Here is a 23,571-nt window from a genome sequence, read left to right as displayed (position 1 = left end):
CTCAGATTTCCAAGCAGACCATGGAGAGCAAGAGAGAAGAGGACCTGGCCAGGCACGTTGGCTCACACCTGAAATCTCAGCACTTTGGGAGGCTTTAGTGGGGAGAGGGGATTGTTTGAGGCTGGGAGTTCAAGTTCAAGACCAGCCTGGGCAACACAGTGAGACTTCATCCCTACAAAACATAAAAATTAGCCAAGTGTGGTGGCACGTGCCTTTAATTCCAGCTACTTGGGAGGCCAAGGAGGGAGGAGCGCGGGAGATCAAGACTGCAGTGAGCTATGATGGCACCACAACACTACAGCTTGGACAACAGAGCAAGATCTTCTTTCTGGAAAAAAAAAAAAATGGTGAGATTTAGTCTCTACAAAAAAAAAAAAAAAAAATTATAAAGTTAGCCTGGTGTGGTGGTGTCCACCTGTAGTCCCAGCCACTCGTGGGGCTGAGACGGGAGAATTGCTTTAGCCCAGGAGTTCAAGGCTGCAGTGAGCTATAATTACACCATTGCACTCCAGCCCGGGAAATTGAGCAAGATCTTATCTCTAAGAAAAAAAAAAAAAAAAAAGAGGCAGGGTGCAGTGGCTCATGCCTGTAATCCCAGCACTTTGGGAGGCTGAGGCAGGTGGATCGCGAGGTCAGGAGTTCAAGACCAGCCTGGCCAACATGGTGAAACCCCGTCTCTACTAAAAATACAAAAATTAGTTGGGCGTGGTGACCTACGCCTATAGTCCCAACTACTCGGGAGGCTGAGGCAGGAGAATCGCTTGAACCCGGGAGGCGGAGGTTGCAGTGAGCCGAGATTGTGCCACTGCACTCCAGCCTGACGACAGAGCGAGACTCCGTCTAAAAAAAAAAAGAAAGAAAAAAAGAAAAAAGAAAAAAACAAACCCCAAAACAGAGGATCTGTCTAGGAGGCTTGCTAAGGGGAAGTGGAAGCAGTACAGCTCAAGAGCATAAGCCTCAAAGGGACAGGGTTAAAAATAAAGACTATGGATGGAGCAGGTGCAATGGCTCACTTCTGTAATCCCAGCACTTTGGTTGGCTGAGGCAGGAGGATGGCTTGAGCACAGAAGTCTAAGAGTAGCCTGGACAACATGGCAAAAAACCCATCTCTAGAAACAACAGTAACAACAAAACACCAGAAAAATTAGGCGGGCTTTGTGGTGCACACCTATAGTCCCAGCTACTCAGGAGGCTGAGGTGGGAGGATCGCTTGAGTCCAGAACGCCGAGGCTGCAATGAACCAAGATTGTTTGCCCAGCCACTGCACATCAGCCTGGGCAACAGAACAAGACCCTGTCTCAAAAAGAAAAAAAAAAAAAGTATAGAGAAGAAATAGTGACAATATCTGGAAACAGTATTGGTGTGCCAAGGTATTGCAGATTGCATTACTGGTCATGATATTTGCTGTCCCTTCAGGAAGGTCCCCAGTGACAGCAGGCTTGGCCATCTGAATGAACCTTGAATGAAACCAGACGTTAAAGGATAAATGTTGTAGTGAGACCATATCTCTAAAAAATTTTTTTAAAATTAGCCGGGCTTGGTGGCATGGGCCTGTAATCCCAGCGACTCGGGTGGCTGAAGTGGGAGGATCGTTTGAGGCCAGAACTCTGACACCAGCCTGGGCAACGTAGCAAGACCACCTGTCTCTCTCTCTCTCTCCTCTCTCTCTCTCTCTCTCTCTCTCTCTCTCTCTCTCTCTCTCAGACACACACACACACACACACACACACACACACACGACAAAGGTATCATTCTATAAATTGTTCTATAAATTGTCCAGAGAGGCAAATCCACGGAGATAGAAAGTAGATTAGTGGTTGCCAGGGGCTGGGGGAAAGGGGAAGCGGGAAGTGGCTGCTGGTGGGTACAGAGTTTCTCCTCAGGGTGGTGAAAATGTGCTTGTGTTAGTGGTGATGGTCACACAACATTGTGAATACATGAAAACCCACTGAGTTGCAGACTTCAAAAGGATGAATTTCGGCCAGGCACGGTGGCTCACGCCTGTAATCCTAGCACTTTGGGAGACCGAGGCAGGGAGACCACTTGAGGTCAGGAGCTCAAGACCAGCCTGACCAACATGGAGAAACCCCGTCTCTACTGAAAATCCAAAAATTAGCCAGCCCTGATGGTGCACACCTGTAATCCCAGCTACTCAGGAGGCTGAGGCAGGGGAATTGCCTGAACCTGGGCGGCAGAGGTTGCAGTGAGCTGAGATCCCAACATTGCACTTCAGCTGAGTGACAGAGCCAGACTTTATCTCAAAAAAAAAAAAAAAAAAAAAAAAAACCAACCAAACAAAAAATAAACAAAATGGCGAGTTTTATAGCATGTGAATTATATCTCAATTAAAGAAGTGATACAGTGAGACCCTGCTTCTAAAAAATTTAAAAAATAAAAGAATTCGAGTATAAATATCTTTAACAGGAAAGAAAACCTAGCAAGTTTCATTAGCACTGGGAGCGTTATCTTTCTTCTCCTTGGGTGTCAGAAGCGTGAAAACAGTAAATACTGTGTAATTCAAAAATACATGTGCCTCAGTTTTCTTTGGCCTTCAAATCCCGCTAACATTGAGCTGATCAGAAGTTAACTTCCATTCTTAAAGTGGAAGCATATCTTTTGATCTGACATTTTCTTCTAAAAAAGGGGTTTGGCTGGGCAGACAGTGGCTCCCGCCTGTAATCCCAGCATTTTGGGAGGCCGAGGTGGATGGATCCCCTGAGGCCAGGAGTTCAAGACCAGCCTGGGAAACAGTATAAGACCCTGTCTCTACAAAAAAAAAAAAAAAAAAAACAAGTGGTGGTGTGGGCCTGTAGCCCCAGCTACTTGGGAGACTGAGGAGGGAGGATAGCTTGAGTCCAGGAAGCCAGGAAGCTGAGCCTTCAGCGAGCTGTGATCACGCCACTGCACTCCAGCATGGGTGACAGACCAAAACTCTGTCTCTAAAAAGGGGGGCTTACTATGCTTTTTTTTTTTTTTTGGTTTGAGACAGAGTCTCCCTCTGTCACCCAGGCTGGAGTGCAACGGTGCGATCTCGACTCACTGCAACCTCTGTCTCCCGGGTTCAAGTGATTCTCGTGCTTCAGCCTCCCATGTAGCTGGGATTACAGGTGCACACCACCATGTCTGGCTAATTTTTGTATTTTTAGTAGAGATAGAGTTTTACCATGTTGGCCAGGCCGATCTCTAACTCCTGACCTCAGGTAATCTGCCCACCTTGGCCTCCCAAAGTGCTGAGATTACAGGTGTGAGTTACTGCCCCTGGCCTAATCTTCTTTTTATCCAGATGAGGGACTAGTATATTAAAAAGCATAGGAAATGGAGAATATGATTTATTTTTTAAAATTCAAAGATTTATATATTTCTGGAAAGTCAAGTTCAGGAGAGGAGATAAAACCGGGCTGTAACTGAGGATAACTTTGTGGAACATTTTATGCCTCATTAAAAAGTTGAAATTTCACCCTGATTGGCTGGTAAGTAACTATGGAAAACTTTTGGCAAGAGTCTGAAATGATCAATTTTATCTATTTATAAAGCTCCTCTCAATGGCAGCCCAGAGGCTGGACTGGAAAGGACCAGGAAGATCACAAAGAGTTAGTATCAGGCTGGGCCAGGTGGCTCATGCCTGTAACCCCAGCACTTTGTGGGGCTGAGGGAGGTGGATCACCTGAGATCAGGAGTTCGAGACCAGCCTGGCCAACATGGTGAAACCCCGTCTCTACTAAAAATACAAAATTAGTCAGGCATGGTGGTGCTTGCCTGTGGCCCCAGTTACTCGGGAGGCTGGGAGAATCGCCTGAACCCGGGAGGCAGAGGTTGCAGTAAGCCAAGATCACACCACTGCACTCCAGCCTGGGCAACAGAGTGAGACTCTGTCAAAAAAAAAAAAAAAAAAGTCAGTATCAATTACAGAGTTACTGTCTCTCAGCTCCAAACACACCATCTTGTGCTCTGCTTTGTGATGCTGGGACAAGCAAACCACATTTCTGCTTTGCCAGATGGTTCTATGTTGGGCTCTGGCAAGAGAGTTTGCTAGGAGACTGCAGAAGTAGGGTAATCAACTCGTCCCACTTTCCCCAGATTTTTCCCATTTTTAGCACTGAAAGTTCTGCATCCCGGAACCCCTTCCAGGGGGGCTGGTCACCTCCAGGAGAAGGGACTTTTGCTTCCTGTCTGCCTGCTGTTCTTGTGAGTGTTACCGCAGCAACACTTCACTCCAGTAGCAGCATCAGCAATTCCTTCCTGTGGCAACCACGGTAAAAATTCTTGCCCAGTTTCCTCCTCTGTCTCTTCTGCTAACTGACTCAGGGGCTCCCCCGTGTGGTCCCCCATGGAATCATGTGCCCCTTCCTCTTGGGAACTGTGAGTAACAAACTATCTTTTCCACAGCAATCATCTCATCTGTTACTTCAAAATGTCTTTTCTTTTCTTTTTTATTTTTTTGAGACTGAGTTTTGCTCTTGTTGCCCAGGCTGGAGTGCAATGGAGTGATCTTGGCTCACTACAACCTCTGCCTCCCAGGTTCAAGCAATTCTCCTGCCTCAGCTTCCCGAGTAGCTGGGATTATAGGCACCCACCACCACATCTGGCTAATTTTTTGTATTTTTAGTAGAGATGGGGTTTCACCATGTTGACCAGGCTGGTCTCGAATTCCTGACCTCAGGTGATCCACTTGCCTTGGCCTCCCAAAGTGCTGGGATTACAGGCATGATCCGCTGTGCCTGGCCTCTCTTTTTTCCTTTAGAGACAGTGTCTAGCTCTGTCACCCAGGCTGAAGTGCAGTGGTACAATCTCAGCTCACTGTGGTCTCCACTGCCTGGGCTCAAGCGATCCTTCCACCTTAGCCTCCTGAGCAGCTGGGACTGCAGGCATGCACCAACATGCCTGGCTAATTTTTATATGTTTTGTAGAGATGGGAATTCACTGTGTTGCCCAGACTGGTCTTGAACTCCTGGGCTCAAGCAATCCTTCTGCCTCAGCCTTCCAAAGTGATGGGATTACAGACATGAACCACTATGTCTAGCCTCAAATTTTCTATTAGTATTACATCTTTTTCTTTTTGAAACTGAGTCTTGCTCTGTTGCCTAGGTTGGAGTGCAGTGGCGCCATTTCGGCTCACTGCAAGCTCCGCCCCCCGGGTTCACATCATTCTCCCACCTAAGCCTCCCGAGTAGCTGGGACTATAGGCACGTGTTGCCACACCTGGCTATTTTTGTTGTGTTTTGTATTTTTTAGTGGAGACGGGGTTTCACCATATTATCCAGGATGGTCTCAATCTCCTGACCTCGTGATCCACCCGCCTCAGCCTCCCAAAGTGCTGGGATTACAGGTGTGAACCACCACACCTGGTCTACATCATATTTTAAGACAGGAGGGTGGGCACGGAAAACCATTTGGCAATTAAGTATTGATAATTTGGCTGAGAGTGGTGAAGTTATTATTTTAAAAATGGCGGCCGGGAGCGGTGGCTCAAGCCTGTAATCCCAGCACTTTGGGAGGCCGAGGCGGGTGGATCACGAGATCAGGAGATCGAGACTATCCTGGCTAACATGGTGAAACCCCGTCTCTACTAAAAATACAAAAAACTAGCCGGGCGTGGTGGCGGGCGCCTGTAGTCTCAGCTACTTGGGAGGCTGAGGCGGGAGAATGGCGTGAACCCTGGAGGCGGAGCTTGCAGTGAGCCGAGATCACGCCACTGCACTCCAGCCTGGGAGACACAGCGAGACTCCGTCTCAAAAAAAAAAAAAAAAAAAAAAAAAAAAAAAAAAGGCTTTCCAGCTTCTACAGTACTCAAGGGTACGGTAGGGGGAGCTTGGGAGTAGATGCAGGGCATCTGTTCCCCATATCCACGATGGAGGGTCAGGGCCCAGTTACCACTGATTTTGCAGAAGGTTAGTCACGCTGAAGTACCAGAGGCAAGCTTGTTCAAGGGCTGTGCCTGGAGGGTTAAATGCTTGGCTGATGAAAAATTGATGCCACAAGAATGTAGGAGAATGGGGCTTAGTAGTTTAAGACAGGGGTTCCCAACCCCCAGGCTATGGACTGATATGAGTCCATGGCCTGTTAGGAACTGGGCCGCACAGCAGGAGGTGAGCAGCGGGTGAGCCAGAGCAGCTGAGCTCCGCCTCCTGTCAGATCAGCGGTGGCATTAGATTCTCATAGAAGCGTGAACCGTGTTGTGAACTGTGCATGCAAGGGACCTAGGTTGCTCGCTCCTTATAAGAAGCTATTTATAAATGTAATGTGGTTGAATCATCCCAAAACCATCCACCCATTCCCACCTCACCCACCCCACCCATGGAAAAATTGTCATCCACAAAACTGCTCCCTGGTGCCAAAAAGGTGGGGGATCGGTGCTCTAAGATGTCAGGGTTTAAATAATCAATTAATTCAGCTGGGCGCAGTGGCCCACACTTGTGATCCCAGCACTTTGGGAGGCTGAGGCAGGTGGATTATAAGGTCAGGAGTTCGAGACTAGTGTGGCCAACCTGGCAAAACCCCGTCTGTAAAAAATACAAAGATTAGCTGGGCATGGCGGCGGGCGCCTGTAATCCCAGCTACTCAGGAGGCTGAGGCAGGAGAATTGCTTAAACCTGGGAGGCAAAGGTTGCTGTGGGCCTGAAGAGGGTTTTCTTTCTAAATGGTAAGGCAAAGCTTTACGTGGAGAAGACTCTAGATGTTTGCCCTTCAGTTCCCGCCGGAGATGTGGATGTGAAACCCGGAGGTGCAGGAGTTATTGTGCAACCAGGAGGAAGAAAGCCAGAGGGTTGGATGATGAAGCAGGAGCAGAGGAGCCCATCTTATTTTTATTTTTATTTTTTAAAAAGACAGAGTCTCACTCTGTCACCCAGGCTGGAATGCAGTAGCATGGTTATAGCTGAGTTCAGCATCGAACTCCTGGGCTCAAGCGATCCTCGCAGCTTGGCCTCCCAAAGTGCTGGGATTATAGGAGTGAGCCACTGCGCTGGGAGTGGGAGCCTATTTTATAAGCCTATATGTTGTAAAATAAAACATATATACAGAAAATGACACCAAATTGTTGGGTGTGGTGATGTGTGCTTGTAGTTTCAGCTACTTGGGAGGCCGAGGTGGGAAGATCGCTTGAGCAGAGGAAGTTGAGGCTGCAGTGAGCTATGACAGTGCCACTGCACTCCTGCCTGTGAAACAGAGGGAGATCCTGTCTCCAGGAAAAGAAAGAAAAAAGGAAGGAAGGAAGCAAGCTACACCAAACAAAGGTCTACCTTAATGAGGTAAGCCTTTTAACTTCCATTTGCTTCAAGAACAGAACATTGCCAGGCACCCCAGGAACCCCGCCTTGTTCCCCATCCCAATCCTCTCCCTGCTCCCCTGGGTAGCCACTGTGTTGAAGTGGGAGGATCACTTGAGCCTGGGAGTTTGAGGCTGCTGTGAACTGTGACCGCACCACTGCACTCCAGCCTGGGCAACAGAGGAAAACCCTCTCAAAAACAAAACAAGACAAAAAAGGCTGGGCACGGTGGCTCATGCCTGTAAGCCCAGCACTTTGGGAGGCTGAGGTAGGTGGATCACTTGAGGTCAGGAGTTCAAGACCAGCCTGGCCAACATGGTGAAACCCTGTCTTTACTAAAAATAAAAAAATTAGTCGGGCATGGTGGTGGGTGCCTGTAGTCCTAGCTACTCGGGAGGTTGAGGCATGAGAATTGCTTGAACCCGGGAGGAGGAGGTTGCAGTGAGCTGAGATTGCACCACTGCACTCCACCCTGGGCAGCAGAGTGAGACTCAGTCTCAAAAAAAAAAAAAAAAAAGAAAACAAAACAAAAAAAAGCCTGGGCACAGTGGTTCATGCCTATAATCCCAGCATTTTGGGAGACTGAGGCAGGCTTGAGGTCAGGAGTTTGAGACCAGCTTTGTCAACATGGTGAAGTCCCATCTCTACTAAAAATCAAAAATTAGCTGGGTGTGGTGGCGGGCTCCTATAATTCCAGCTGCTCTGGAGTCTGAGGCATAAGAATCACTTGAACCCAGAGGCGGAGGTTGCAGTGAGCTGAGATTGTGCCACTGTGCTCCAGCCTGGGTGACAGGAGGAGACTTCATCTCAAACAACAATAACAACAACAACAACAAAAGCAAACCAAAAACAAAAAACAAAAAACAAAAAAACCCCAAAAAACAAAAAAATAAAAAGAAAAAGTTTCTCTTGCTCCCCAAGGCTTGGCTAAGTATTAATAATAATTAAGAAAGTTTCTGGCCGGGCGCAGTGGCTCAAGCCTGTAATCCCAGCACTTTGGGAGGCCGAGACGGGCGGATCACGAGGTCAGGAGTTCGAGACCATCCTGGCTAACACGGTGAAACCCCGTCTCTACTAAAAAATACAAAAAACTAGCCAGGCGAGGTGGTGGGTGCCTGTAGTCCCGGCTACTCGGGAGGCTGAGGCAGGAGAATGGCGTAAAAACCCGGGAGGCGGAGCTTGCAGTGAGCTGAGATCCGGCCACTGCACTCCACCCTGGGCGACATAGTGAGACTCCGTCTCAAAAAAAAAAAAAAAAAAAAAAAGAAAGTTTCTACATCCTAATCCCTAGAACTGTGAACGTTCCCTTATATGGCAAGATGGACTCTCAGATGTGATTAAGTTTGTTGAGACGGGGGAAATGATCCTGGGTTACCTGGGTGGGTCCTGAATAGAATCACAAAGATCCTTACAAGAGGGACACAGGAGAAGTTGGTCAGAGGGATGTCAATGTGACAGTGGAAGCAGACATTAGAGGGATGCGGGTTTTTTTTTTTTGTTTTTTTTTTTGAGATGAAGTCTCAACCTAGGCTCTGTTGCCTAGGTTGGAGTGCGGTGATACAATCTCAGCTCTTTGCAACATCCACCTCCCGGGTTCAAGCTATTCTCCTGCCTCAACCTCCCGAGTAGCTGGGATTAGAGGCACTCACCATTACGTCTGGCTAATTTTTATATTTTTAGTCGAGATAGGGTTTTGTCATGTTGGCCAGGCTGGTCTCCAACTCCTGACCTCAGGTGATCCACCCATCTCGGTCCTCCTACGTGCTGGGATTACAGGCGTGAGCCACTGCGCCCAGCCGAGGGATGCTTTTGCAGAAGGAGGAGGGGGCCACGAGCCGGGGGATGTGGGTGGCTAAAAAGACAAGGACATGAGGTCTTCCCTCAGTGGCTCCTGAAAGAATCAGCCCTGCCAACCACTTGGCTTTAGCCCAGGGAAGCTGGTTGTTGGCTTCTGCCCTCCAGAACTGTAAGAGAATAAATCCTTCCTTCCCTCCTTCCTTCCTTCCTTCCTTCCTTCCTTCCTTCCTTCCTTCCTTCCTTCCTTCCTTCCTTCCTTCCTTCCTTCCTTCCTCTCTCCCTCCCTCCCTTTCTCTCTCTCTCTCTCTCTCATTCTTTCTTAAATCTCAAATTCCTGGGCTCAAGTGATCCGCCCACCTCAGCCTCCCAAAGTGCTGGGATTACAGGCACAAGCCACCTCGCCCAGCCAATCTGTGTTGTTTTAAGCCGTGGAGTTTGTGGGAGTCTGTGACAGCAGCCACAGGAAACTGATTCAGAGGTGCTGCTCAACTTCTTCCATGCGTGGATTCTGCAGCATGTCCACTCAGCATGGAGGGCTTGGATCTGAGCTTCTCTGGTCCCTTGGCCTAGTAAAGCTCAAGGTAGCTTTGCCCTATTCTGAGTGTCTTACTTCTGTTAAGACAGTTTATTCTCACGACAACCTCTATAAGGTAGGCATTGTCATGTGTCAGTTTTATGTGTGTGGTCATAGAATCAGAGAGGTTAAGTGATTTGATTATGATCACACAGCTAGTAAGTGAGGGAGCCAGAATATAAATCTAGACCATTTGAATCTAGATCAGAAGTTCTCCACATTTGATCTCACTATAATCTTGTAAGTGAGCCAGGTGTGAAGGCTCACCCAGTACCTGTAATCCCATCACCTTGGGAGGCCAAGACAGGAGGATCACTTGAGCCCAGGAGTTCAAGGTTGCAGTGAGCTGCGATCACACCACTGCACTCCAGCCTGGCTGACAGAATGGGACCCTGCCTAAAAATAATAATAATTAAAAAAAAGACCAGGCTGGGTGGCTCACGCCTGTAATCCCAGCACTTTGGGAGGCTGAGGCGGGCGGATCACTAGGTCAGGAGTTCGAGACCAGCCTGGCCAACATGGTGAAACCCCGTCTCTACTAAAAATACAAAAATTAGCCAGGCGTGGTGGCATGTGCCTGTAATCCCAGCTACTTGGGAGGATGACGCTGGATAATTGCTTGAACCTGAACCTGGGAGGTGGAGGTTGCAGTGAGCCTGGGTGACACAGCAAGACTCCATCTCGGAAAAAGAAAAAAAAAAAAATCTTGCAAGTGGAGAGAGAATTACAACCTTTAGGGCACGTTTAGAAACTTCCAAAGCGTTTGTGTTTCATAGAGAATGCTTTTCTTCTTGACCTAAGTCTATTTCTCAACACATTAGAAAGAAGGAGAGTTTCCCATGGAGGAGCTTTGTAATTGCCAGGAAATGCTGCATTTCAAGTGCTTTCACAGCTAGCATAAGGTTGTAAAAGCAAAAATATATTCAAAATTATTTGACATTACAGAGGCCCAAAATAGGGCTGATCAAGATGTCTGGTTCAGGGTGCCCTGATTTCATCAGCCAGCACTCCTAATTTAAAATAAGGAAAACAAAGGCAAAGTCCCCAGTCTCCCAAATCTGTACGATTATTCCTTTGTTTTTGATTCTGTGATGGTGGTGACATTTTTTTTTTCCCTCTGAAGAAATGCAGATCTCCTCATTGGTGGATCTTTTTCTCTACAAGAGGCTTTGCTTCTAATTTATTAGGTATTGATTCATATAATAAAAATCTTCCTTTTGAAAAACAAAGTACTACATTTCTTTGTTAAAAAAAAAACAGGAAGTTCTTAAAATAGGAGTTCCTGAAATTCAGTGAAAATACAAATTGTGTTATTTTAAGGCAAGCCACTTGTAACCACATCTAAGTCAAGAAATAGAATTTGCCAGCTGTTCATAAGCCTCTCCATGTGCCCTAGCCCAGGCGCCCAGGCCCAGCCCCTCCCTTCTCTCTACCAAAATTAACCCTCAGCTTGACTTTTTTTGTCTTTTTTTGTTTGAGACAGAGTCTCGCTCTGTCGCCCAGGCTGGAGTGCAGTGGCCGGATCTCAGCTCACTGCAAGCTCCGCCTCCCGGGTTCACGCCATTCTCCTGCCTCAGCCTCCCGAGTAGCTGGGACTACAGGCGCCCGCCACCTCGCCCGGCTAGTTTTTTTGTATTTTTTAGTAGAGACGGGGTTTCACCGTGTTAGCCAGGATGGTCTCGATCTCCTGACCTCGTGATCCGCCCGTCTCGGCCTCCCAAAGTGCTGGGATTACAGGCTTGAGCCGCCGCACCCGGCCTTTTTTTTTTTTTTTTTTTTTTTTTTAAGACAGAGTCTCACTCTGTCACCCAGGCTGGAGTGAGGTGGCACAGTCTCGGCTCACTGCTACCTCCGCCTCCCAGGTTCAGGTTCAACCAATAATCCAGCCTCATCCTACCAAGTAGCTGGGATTACAGGTGTGCACCACCACACTCAGGTAATTTTTTGTATTTTTACAAAAAATTTTAGAGATGTGGTTTCGCCATGTTGCCCAGGCTGGTCTTGAATTCCTGACCTCAGGTGATCTGCCCGCCTCGACCTCCCAAAGTGCTGGTATTACAGGCGTGAGCCTGGCCAGCCTGACTTTTATAGCAATCATCTCTGTGTTTCTTTATAGTAATTAATTATCCAAATGTGTGTCCATAGTTTAGTTTTGCCCTTTACAACTTCTAAAATGTTATTATTATGTCTCTTTTTTCTTATTCAGAGAATGTTGAATTCTCAAAGAAAAAAAAGAGAATGTTGAATTGTAGTGACATTAACATATGTTTTGAAGTATGTGCATTATATATGTGAATATATATGCATATCTGAATATGTATGTGCATATGTAAAATTTTAAAATATCAATATCAATATTATCACTAGTAATATGATGACTAAATATAGTATAAGATTTTCTTATGGTGCTTTTTTTTCCCAGTAGGCTATACCCCATTAGGGATTTATGTCAAATTCATATATCTTAAATTACTTTAAGACATTGTTTTAGCCTGGGCAACATAATGAGACCCCATCTCTATAAAAAGTAAAAAATTAGCCAGGCGTGGTCACACACGTCTGCAGCCCCAGCTACTCTGGAGGCTGTGGCGGGTGGATTGCTTGAGCTCAGGAAGTGGAGGCTGCAGTGAGCTATGATCACACCACTGCACTCCATCCTGGGTGACAGAACAAGACCCTGTCTCAAGAAAACAAAAATCCCAAACCATTGTTTTGGGGGTGATTGAGTCCCAATCGAAAAAAAATGTTTCAACATTCCATTTACTTGGAAAATATAAACCAATGAACATATGTACTTTATTTTATTTTATTTATTTTTATAGAGATGAGGTGTTGCTATGTTGCCCAGGCTGGTCTCAACTCCTGGCCTCAAACAATCCTCCTGCCTCAGCCTCCCAAAGTGCTGGAATTAGAGGCATGACCCACGGGACCCAGCCTACAACCCATTTTAAATGGCAGCCTTGGGCCAGGTGCAGTGACTCACGCCTGCAATCCCAGCACTTTTGGGAGGCTGAGGCGGGTGGATCACTTGAGGTCAGGAGTTCGAGACCAGCCTGGTCAAAATGATGAAACCCCATCTCTACTAAAAATACAAAAATTAGCTGGGTGTCGTGGTACGTGCCTATAGTCCCAGCTACTAGGGAGGCTGAGGCAGGAGAATAACTTGAACCCCGGGAGGCGCAAGTTGCAGTGAGCTGAGCTCGTTCCATTGCACTCCAGCCTGGGCAACAGAACAAGACTCTATCTCAAAACAAAACAAAACAAACAGTCAAAAAAAAAAACAAACAACAACAAAGAAAACGTGTGTACACGCTTGTACATACACACACATCACACATATATGTAATCTTAATATATCTTATTCATTTTTACAGCTGTACAGTGCTCTATGTTTGTGGATATAGCATAGTTGATTTAAGCAGCACCCTCTTCATGGCCATTGCAGTAGTTTTCAGTTTTTTGCTATCATGCACAAGGCTTCAGTGAAGAGGCACATTCATATGAAGTTTCCCATTTCTGTCTATGTGTCTTTGGGACAAATTCCTAGAAGTAGGATTGCTGAGTCAAAGGGCAAATTCACTAGATATTGCCAAATTCTTCTCCATGGAGGTTTTATCTTTTTATATTCCATCAGTAAAATGGAAGAGTCCCTGTTTCCCCACAGCGTTGCCAACAGAGTGCTGTCCAACATTTGGATTTTTTTTTTTTTTTTTTGAGATGGAGTCTCGCTCTGTCGCCCAGGCTGGAGTGCAGTGGCGCGATCTTGGCTCACTGCAAGCTCCGCCTCCCGGGTTCACGCCATTCTCCTGCCTCAGCCTCCCGAGTAGCTGGGACTACAGGCGCCCGCCACCTCGCCCGGCTAGTTTTTTGTATTTTTTAGTAGAGACAGGGTTTCACCGTGTTAGCCAGGATGGTCTCGATCTCCTGACCTCGTGATCCGCCCGTCTCGGCCTCTCAAACATTTGGATTTTTGCTAATCTGTTAGGTGAGAAATAGGATCTCAGGGCAGTTTTAATTGCGTTTCTTTTATTATGAGTGAGGTTGAGCTTTATTTCATGTTTTATTTTTTGAGACAGGGGCTCACTCTGCCAGCCAGGCTGGAGTGGCGTGGCATGATCTCGGCTGGCTCACGGCCACCTTTGCTTCCCAGGTTCAAGCGATTCTCCTGCCTCAGCCTCCTGAGTAGCTGGGATTACATGTGCGTGCCACTATGCCTGGCTAATTTTTGTATTTGTAGTAGAGACAGGGTTTCGCCATGTTGGCCAGGCTGGTCTTGAACTCCTGAACTCAGGTGATCTCCTTGCCTCAGCCTCTCAAAATGCTGGAATTATAGGTGTGATATTTTATTTTTTGAAGACAGGGTTTTACTCGGTCACACAGGCTGGAGTGCAGTGGTGCAATCATAGCTCACTGCAGCCTTGAACTCCTGGGCTCCAGCAGTCCTCCCATCCTCTCACCTCAGCATTCCGAGTAGCTGGGATCACAGGTGTGTGCCACCACACTCAGCTAATTTATTTTATTTTATTTAGAGACAAGGTCTTGTCATCTTACCCAGGCTGGTCTTAAACTCCTGGGATCAATCAATCCCCCTACCTTCCCTTCGAAAGTACTGGGATTACAGGGATGAGCCACTGTGTCTGGCTATTTTTATAAATTTAGGTGACATTTGCATTTTTTAACGTGAACTCTCTGTTTATGCATCTTGCCCACTTCCAATAGGTTTCTTGTTTTTTTTTTTTTCCCCCCTTAGACACTTTACATTTTAGGGATTTTAACTCTTTGTTTTCTGTGATATAAGTGGTAAATATTTTCCTTATTTTGTCATCTGTAGTTTTTGGTTGTGTATGGCTTATTTTGTGGCCACACCAAAGGTTTGTATTTTTGTTTGCTCATTTAACAAAATTATCTTTTATGGCTTTTGGATTTTGAGTAATCGTTTGGAAAATCTACAGCCTCCCAGGTCATGAGGGAACTCACCAGTGTTTTATTATCTGTGAGGTTGTGTTTTTTCATTTAGATCTTTGATATGCTTAGGATTTAATCTGGTGTACGGGGTGGGAAATGCATTCAAGCTTCTTTGTTTTCACGTGGTCATCCAGTTGCTCCAACACTACTAAATTAAAACCTTTTCTAAAGTCCCTTCTTATGTCATCATATAAATCTCCATAAGCAATTGCTTCTGTCTTTGGATTTTCTAACCTTATCTTGATCTGTCTGCTTATTCATGCATCAGTAACACATTTTTAAATATTGTTCTAATTTACATGGTTTTTAGCCCCAACCATGGCATGACACATATTATTTTATTTTTATTTTATTATTTTTATAGTTTTTTATTTTTTTGATACGGAGTTTTGTTCTTGTCACCCAGGCTGGAGTGCAGTGGTGTGAACTCAGCTCACTGCAACCTCCGCCTCCTGGGTTCAAGGGATTCTCCTGCCTCAGCCTCTCGAGTAGCTGGGATTACAGGCGCCCACCACCATGCCCAGTTAATTTTTGTATTTTTAGTAGAGATGGGGTTTCACCATGTTGGCCAGGATGGTCTCGAACTCCTGACCTCAGGTGATCCACCCGCCTTGGCCTCCCAAAGTGCTGGGATTATAGGCATGAGCCACCGTGCCTGGCCACTTCTATTGTTTTAAGTATTTGGTAGAGCTACTGCCTAAGTTGTTGGTAGCAGCCACGGCTGCTACTGCTTCTTTCTAGCTCTGGAGCAAAACAAAAGCAAAAACAAAAACAAAAACAACCTTGATGATATCTGTATTGGGATTGCGCTAAATTTGTAAACACACTCAGAGGCAATTGAGTTCATGATGCTGGCAGCCGGCTTCTATCCTTGGAATTCTGGTGCCATCTAGTCGTCAGTATGTGCAACAACAATTTTCTGAATTTCAAAAAGAAAATCTGGGAGGTCAAAGCAGTAAACATTTATTGTCTCACACACCTTTTGTGGGTCAGGTATTTGAGAGTGGCTTATCCACATGGTTCTGGTTTGAAGACACTGGCCTGGGGTCCAGTCATCAGAAGGGTTTAAAGGAACAGGAGAATGCCCTTCTAAGGGGCTCACACACTCCTCTGGGTCCACTTGCTCTGGGGGAAGCTAAGCCACGTCACGGGGACTGTGAGGAGGGCCAGACGGTGAGCAAGTTGACTCAGAGAGTGAGGTGGAAGCTGTAATGCTAGATAATTTTAGACTTGCAGAAATGTGCAGATAGTACAGACAGGTCCCGCATATCTCCCATCCTGCTCCCCCTATTATTATTAGCATAGCATAATGATCAAAACTAGGAAGTTAACATTGATACCATAGTATAAACTAAACTACCAGTCTTATTGGAATGTTAACACTTTTTCTACTGATGTCCCCCCCTTTTTTTTTTTTTTTTTCTGTTCCAGGCTCCCATATTGCATTTAGTTGTTGAGGCAGGGTCTCTTTCTGTCGCCCAGGCTGCAGTACAGTGGTGTGATCATAGCTCATTGCAACCTTCAACTCCTGGGCTCGAGGGATCCTCCTGCCTCAGCCTCTCGAGTAGATAGGACTACAGTCACATACCATGATGCCCGGCTAATTTTTTTTTGTCAGGATGGAGTCTCACTATGTTGCCCATGCTGATCTTGAGTTATTGGCCTCAAGCAATCCTCCTGCTCAACCTCTCAAAGCTTTGGGATTATAGATATGAGCCACCATGCCCAGCTGACTTTGACACTTTTGAATGGTACTGATCAGTTAGTTTACAGGATGTTCCTCAATTTGGGCTTGTCTGATGTTTTCTCATGATTGGAATAAAGTTATGCATTTTTGCCAAGAACACCACAGAAATGATGTTGTGTCTTTCTCAGTGCATGATATCAGGAGGCACCTGATGTCAGTGTATCTTATTGCTGGTGATGCTAACCTTGATCACTTAAGTTGCTGTATGCTGCACATCTCTACTGTAAAGTTACTATCTTTCCCTTGGTAATTAAAAACTATCTTGAAGGAGATCCTTTGAGACTATACAAGTCTTTTTCCTTCTCAAACTTTTGCCCACAAATTTTAGCATCCATCGGTGGATCTTGTCTGCAACAGTTATTGCTGTGGCATTTGCCTAATGGTAATTTTTCATGTTCCTTTCTCCTTTTACATTTATAAATTGTAAATATACTGAAAGAGAACCATTCCTTCTCCCCATGTATTTATTTATTTATTTCTATCCATGCAGAAGTGTGATTTATTTATTCATTTATTTATTATTTTTTAGATGGAGTCTTGCTCTGTCACCCAGGCTGGAGTGCAGTGGTGTGGTCTCTGCTCACTGCAACCTCTGCCTCCTGGGTTCAAGCGATTCTCATGCCTCAGCCTCCTGAGTAGCTGGGATTACAGGTGCATGCCACCACACCTGGCTAATTTTTTTTTTTTTTTTTTTTTTTTTAGTAGAGACAGGGTTTCACCATGTTGGCCAGGTAGGTCTCGAACTCCTGACCTCAAGTGATCCACCCACTTTGGCCTCCCAAAGTGCTAGGATTACAGGTGTGAGCCACTGCACCTGGCCGAGAAGTGTAAATGTTTATTTTATTCTATGGATTAAAACCTGATATTGAGAGGCTTACATTTTTGACAGTCTGCTGGGTATGAAATGGTATGACATTGTGGATTTCCCCCTTCTTTTTGTGGAGAATTGTGAGAACTTAATAATTACATAAAACTTTATGGATTTAACAGCTCTAAAGTGTACACTTCACTGGCATTAAATACATTCACACTGTTGTGCAACCATCACCACTATCTTATTCTCTAACTTTTTCATCCCCAACAGGAAACTGTATCCATTAAGCAGTCAGTCCCCATCCAACCTCTCCCAGCCCCTGGCAATTACTAAGCTACTGTCTGACTCTACATTAGGCATATCTGTTCCAGATAAAGTCAAACTAGTCTGTAAATCAATGTATATGTCATGACCGATTTTTGTTAACATATATGTGTATAGCTGTCTAGATGTAATACTTACAGAGATTGACTATAGGTGGTCATGTGGTTTGGATCTGTGTCCACACCCAAATCTCATGTTGCATCGTAATCCACCATGTTGGAGGTGGGGCCTGATGGGAGGTGACTGGGTCATGGGGGAGGAGTTCTCATGAATGGTTTAGCACCATCCCCTCTCTCATGATAGTGAGTGAGTGACTTATCATGAAATCTTGTTGTTTTAAAACTGTCTAGCATCTCACCACTCTCTGTCTCTTGCTTCTGCTCCATCACGTAATATGTCTGGGTCCCTGTTCATCTTCTGCCATGATTGTAAGTTTCCTGAAGCCTCCCCAGAAGCCAAGCAGATGCCTCCATGCTTCCTGTACAGCCTGTGGAACTGTGAGCCAATTAAAACTCTTTTCTTTATAAGTTACCCAGTCTCAGGTGTTTCTTTACAGCAATGCAAGAACGTACTAATACAGGTGGGTAGAAAAAGATATGTAGGCCGGGCATAGAGGCTCACGCCTGTGATCGCAGCACTTTGGGAGGCCAGCCTGACCAACATGGTGAAAACCTCATCTCTACCAAAAATACAAAAATTAGCCGGGTGTAGTGGCGCACACCTGTGATCCCAGTTACTTGGGAGGCTGAGGCAGGAGAATTGCTTGAACCCGGGAGGTGGAGGTTACAGTGAGCCGAGACTGTGCCATTGCACTCCAGCTCCAGTGACAGAGCAAGACTCTATCTCAGAAAAAAAAAAAAAAGAAAAAGAAAAAGAAAAAACAGACATGTAAACAAGCCCCAAATTGTAAGAAGTGGTGTTGCTAGTTAAAGTGTTTTCTCTCCAATTCCCTTGTCGAACCCTTAATCTCAATCTCAGGTCGAGTTGTAATTCCCAGTGTTGGAGATGGGGCCTGGTGGGAGGTGATTGGATCATGGGGATGGAGTTCTCACGAATGGTTTGGATCATCTCCTCTCTTGTGATAGTGAGTGATTTATCATGAGATCTGGTTGTTTTAAAAGTGTGGAGCGTGTACTTTACCAATTTAACAACTCTAAAGTGTATACTTCACTGGCATTAAGTACATTCACAATGTTGTGCAACTATTGCCACTATCTTATTCTATAGCTTTTTTGTCACCCCAACAGGAAACTGTGCCCTGAAACTCTGTACCCAATATGACCATATATGGAGTTAGACCCTTTAAAGTGGTAATTAAAGTTAAATGATGTCACAGGGTTGGGGCTCTAATGCAATAGGATTAACAGCCTTATAAGAAGAAAGAGAGATACCAGGGATGTGCATGCACAAAGGAAAGGCCACAGGAAGACACATCAAGAAGCCAATCATTTGCAAGCCAAGGAGAGGGCCTCGGGGGAAACCCAACCTCCCAGCACCTTGGTTTTGGACTTCCAGCCTCCAGAGTTGTGAGAAAAAAAAAAAAATTCTGGTGTTTAAGTCACCTCACTCCATCTATGGTATTTTTAAATGGCAGCCCCAACAGACTAACAGATTTTGGTGCTGGAAGTGGAGTTTTGTGGAACACATACTTAAAATGTGGAAGTGGCTTTGGAACTGGGTTATAGGTGGAGAGTGGGAGAGTTTTGAGGTGTATACTAGAAAAACGCTAGACTTCCTTGGAGAGATTCTTGGTAGGAATATGCATATTAAAGCTGATTCTGGTGAGGTCTCAGATGGAAATGAGGAACATGTTATTGGAAACTGGAGGAAAGGCCATCTTTGTAATATACAAAGTGGCAAAGAACTTGACTGAATTGTGTTCCAGTGTTTTGTGAAAAGTAGAAATTGCAAGTGATGGACTCAAATATTTACCTCAGGTGATTTCCTTCTTTCCTTTCCTTTTTTTTTTTTTTTTGATATGGAGTCTCATTCTGTCATCCAGGCTGGAGTGCAGTGGAGGGATCTCAGCTCACTGCAACCTCCACCTCCTGGGTTCAAGAGATTCTTGTACCTCAGCCTCCCAAGTAGCTGGGACTACAGGCATGCACCACCATGCCTGGCTAATTTTTGTATTTTTTGGTAGAGCCAGGGTTTCGCTATGGATGGTCTTGAACTCCTACCTTCAAATGATCCACCTGTCTCGGCCTCCCAAGGTGCTGGGATCACAGGGGTGAGTCCTCATGCTCAGCCAAGCTGAGGAGATTTCTGAGCCAAGTTTTGAATGCCTACCCTGATTTCTCCTTGCTGCTTATAGTAAAATGCAAGATGAGAGGGATCAATGGAAGGGATTTTTTAGAAAAATAAATCAGAACTTGAAGATTTGGAATATTCTTAGCCTATGCATATTGTAAAAAATGAAAAAGCGTGTTCTGAGAGAGTACCAGAGGTCTGCCTGGAAAATCATGTGATGAAAAGAACGTGGGTACAACCCATGGCTTTAATCAGCCATCTTGGCAGAAACCAGAAATAGAGATGAGATTTTACCAGAAGACATGCTGCCAGCTTCAACTAAAGGGCCAGAGGTGGGACAAAATAAGGGTTGGTTGTCTCCTTCTGGATTTCAAGGGGTGGGGCTATATCTTCCTTGGTTTCAGTGGGCTACGCTGCCTCCACGCAGAGCCTTGGAAGTGGACCCACAGGGTCATGGGAATGGGGCCTCCATTCAAGACTGTGGGGGTGAGGCTGCTGCCCCAGTGGGCTCAGAGTTCAAAGCATCAAGACAAAGGATTATTCTTTTTTTATTTTATTTTTTTGAAATAGAGTCTCACTCTGTAGCCCAGGCTGGAGTGCATTGGCGCGATCTCAGCTCACTGCAATCTCTGCCTCCCAGTTTCAAGTGATTCTCCTGCTTCAGCCTCCCGAGTAGATGGGATTACAGGCATTACTCCTGGCTAATTTTGTTTTTTTGTATTTTTGGTGGAGGCGGGGTTTCACCATGTTGACCAGGGTGGTCTCGAACTCCTGACTTCAAGTGATCCACCCACCTTGGCCTCCCAAAGTTTGGGATTACAGGTGTGAGTCACTGTGTCTGCCAAAAGGATTATTCTTGAGCTTTAAGATCCAGTGGGATTTACCTTGCTAGATTTTGGATGTAGTTGGGACCTATTGCTTCTTCTTTCCAATTTCTCCCTTTTGGAATTGGAATGTCTATCCTATGCCTGTTCTACTATTGTATTTTGGAAGCACGTGACTTGTCTGGTTTCCTGGGTTCACAGGTTTCAGAGGAATTTTGCCACAGGTGAGTCATACCTTGAGTCTCACCCATACCTGACTTGGATGAGATTTAGATGAAACTTTGGACTTAGAATTGATGCTGGAATGGGTTGAGACTTTTGAAGGTGTTGGGATGAGGGTGAATGTATTTTGCATGTGAGAAGTATATGAATTTGGGAGACCCATAGGATGGAGTGCTATAACTAAAGTGTTCCCCCCAAATTTCTATATTGAAGCCTAACCCACAATGTAATGTATTTGGAGATTGGGTCTTTAAAGATGTAATTAAGGGTCGAGCATGGGAGCTCGTGCCTGTAATCCCAGCACTCTGGGAGACCATGGCAGGTGGATCACTTGAGGTCAGGAGTTCAAGACCAGCCTGGTCAACATGGTGAACCCCGTTTCTACGAAAAATACAAAAAAAGTAGCCAGGCATGGTGGCACACGCCTGTAATCTCAGCTACTCAGGCGATACTCCAGCCTGGGCAACAGAGCAAGACTCTGTCTCAAAAAAAAAAAAAAGAGGTAATTAAGGTCAAGTGAGGTCATAAGGGTGGGGCCCTAGTTCAATATTAGTGATGCCTTCATACGAAAGAGGAAAAGCCACCCGGAGTGTGTAAGTTCAGAGAAAAGGCCAAGTGAGGACACAGTGAGAAGGTGACCATATGCAAGTCAAGGAGAGGCCGCAGAAGAAACCAAACCTGCTGATATCTTGATCTTGGACTTCTAGCCTCCAGAACTGTGAGAAAACAAAGATCTGTTTTTTTTAAGCCACCTAGTCCAGTATTTTGTTATGGCTGCTGAACTAACTAATACAAGTGGTGACCTCTAGGGGTCAGGGTCAGAAAACTTTCACTTATTGTTTTACATAATTAATTAACATATAAAAGGATGAGAATGGGGGAAATTTACTTTCTTTTTCTTCTTATTTATTTATTTATTTTTATGTATTAATTATTTTTTTGAGACGGAGTTTTGCTCTTGTTGCACAGGCTGGAGTGCAATGGCGCAATCTCGGCTCACTGCAACCTCCACCTTCTGGGTTCAAACGATTCTCCTGCCTCCTAAGTAGCTGGGATTACAGGCATGTGTCACCCACACCTGGCTAATTTTGTATTTTTAGTAGAGACGGGGTTTCTCCATGTTGGTCAGGCAGATCTTGAACTCCCGACCTCAGGTGATCCGCCTGCCTCGGCCTCCCAAGGTGTTGGGATTACAAGCGTGAGCCACCACTCCTGGCCTCTTTTTTTTTTTTTTTTCCTGTTCTTTGTGCCCTAAGTGATATTCTTCATAACAGCTCTAAAAGGCTGTGCTATTACTATTTTCAACACTCTCCAAATGTAGCTAACACATGGGGAAGTGGGTTTCAACTTCCCCTTCCAATGTCCAGAATACAATAGAAGCAAGAATCCGTTCTTTTCTGTCCTGCAATCATGTCACCATATCTCAATAAAGGATCAATAAATTCCTCAGTGATATTTCATTGCTATGCTTACCCCTTGTGATAGAGTGCTAAGACTATAAACTTACTCAGTTACTCAAAAAAGAAAGCTTAGTGTCTAAAGTACTGTCTGATGGAAAATGTAATAGACAAATACTACTGCACAGGGGCACATCAACTCACCTTCAGAAAGGGGATTGGGTCCATAGATAATTTTAAAGTTCCAACTTTTGGCCCTGGTGGAGAAACCTTTACATGAAGATGTTTGCAAGTTACAGTCCTATGGTGCTTTGCCTTTTCTACATTATAATGGTGCCATATTCAAGATCCAGAACCAACCACATCTGCCACGTGTATGTGAGAGTTCGTGGTGAGATCACTTCTCTTTACTTTTCTGATTAATGTCCCAGTCACACAAATCTTGCCCGTCATGGTGGTGAAACATTGGACTGTTAAAGACCAGGTTAAAATGCTACATCCTCCAAACCTCTCTGATAAACCAAAAACAAACAAACAAAAAAAACCAAACCAAACCAAACAAAAACCAATATGGGTTTTTCTGTCATTTCTTTCTTTTTCTGTAGGAATGAGACCCAGTACTGCAGTAAACATTTTCTTAATTCCAAATGGCTTCATGATCCGGATGGTATCTTTCTGGTCGCTTATCTCTTCCTTATTCTGGGTTTTATAGGTGTTTTTCCCCCTATATCAGGGATCATAATCCATTTCTTCTGACCATGGGTCTTGGGGTAATTACTTTACAGCTTGGGAATTTAATTAATCTGAGCAGAGCTCTGGGTCTTCTTTTCTTAATCTTCATAATCTTTCCTAACATGGTCCCTGACATAGAACAGCCTGTTAATTCTAAGGTAATCACCCCTCTTTAGGCAGCTTCTAAGTGCCTGCTTTAAATCCCATTTAATTGGACAAGATGTTGTAAATTCACTTACTTCCTTGTAACAGACACACAACAGAAGCTGAATCAGGCTGATTAAAAAATACAGAGTTTATTTTTTTAAAAAAAGAGTTCCTTAACAAACCGTTGGGAGTCTAAACTCCCCAGAACAATGTTCAAAACATGACAATGAAAAGGTCTGATGAGGAGCCAGGTGTGGTGGCTCAAGCCTGTAATTCCAGCACTTTGGGAGGCCGAGGCAGGTGGATCACCCGAGGTCAGGAGTTCGAGACCAGCCTGGCCAACATGGTGAAACCTCGTCCCTACTAAAAATACAAAATTAGCCAGTTGTGGTGGTACGTGACTATAGTCCTAGCTACTCAGGAGGCTGAGGCAGCAGACTCGCTTAAAGCCGGGAGGTGGAGGTTTCAGTGAGCTGAGATCACGCCCTTGCAATCCAGCCTGGGTGACAGAGTG

The 23,571-nt window shown here is 45.2% G+C and overlaps 1 protein-coding gene across 1 annotated transcript in view; it reads left to right on the top strand.

Moving 5' to 3' along the window:
- Nucleotides 1-23,571, top strand: part of LOC700344 (uncharacterized) — a 54,795-nt gene that overhangs the window by 770 nt on the left and 30,454 nt on the right. The window contains exon 2 of the mRNA XM_077982855.1: nt 7,063-7,247. The gene's annotated coding sequence lies outside the window, so the exon portion shown is untranslated. The remainder of the gene's footprint in view (nt 1-7,062; nt 7,248-23,571) is intronic.

Source organism: Macaca mulatta, chromosome 19, assembly GCF_049350105.2.
Source record: "Macaca mulatta isolate MMU2019108-1 chromosome 19, T2T-MMU8v2.0, whole genome shotgun sequence".
NCBI classification, from domain to species: Eukaryota; Metazoa; Chordata; class Mammalia; order Primates; family Cercopithecidae; genus Macaca; species Macaca mulatta.
The sequence above is the reverse complement of the archived record's forward strand: the minus strand, read 5'-3'. Positions and strand labels throughout refer to the sequence as shown.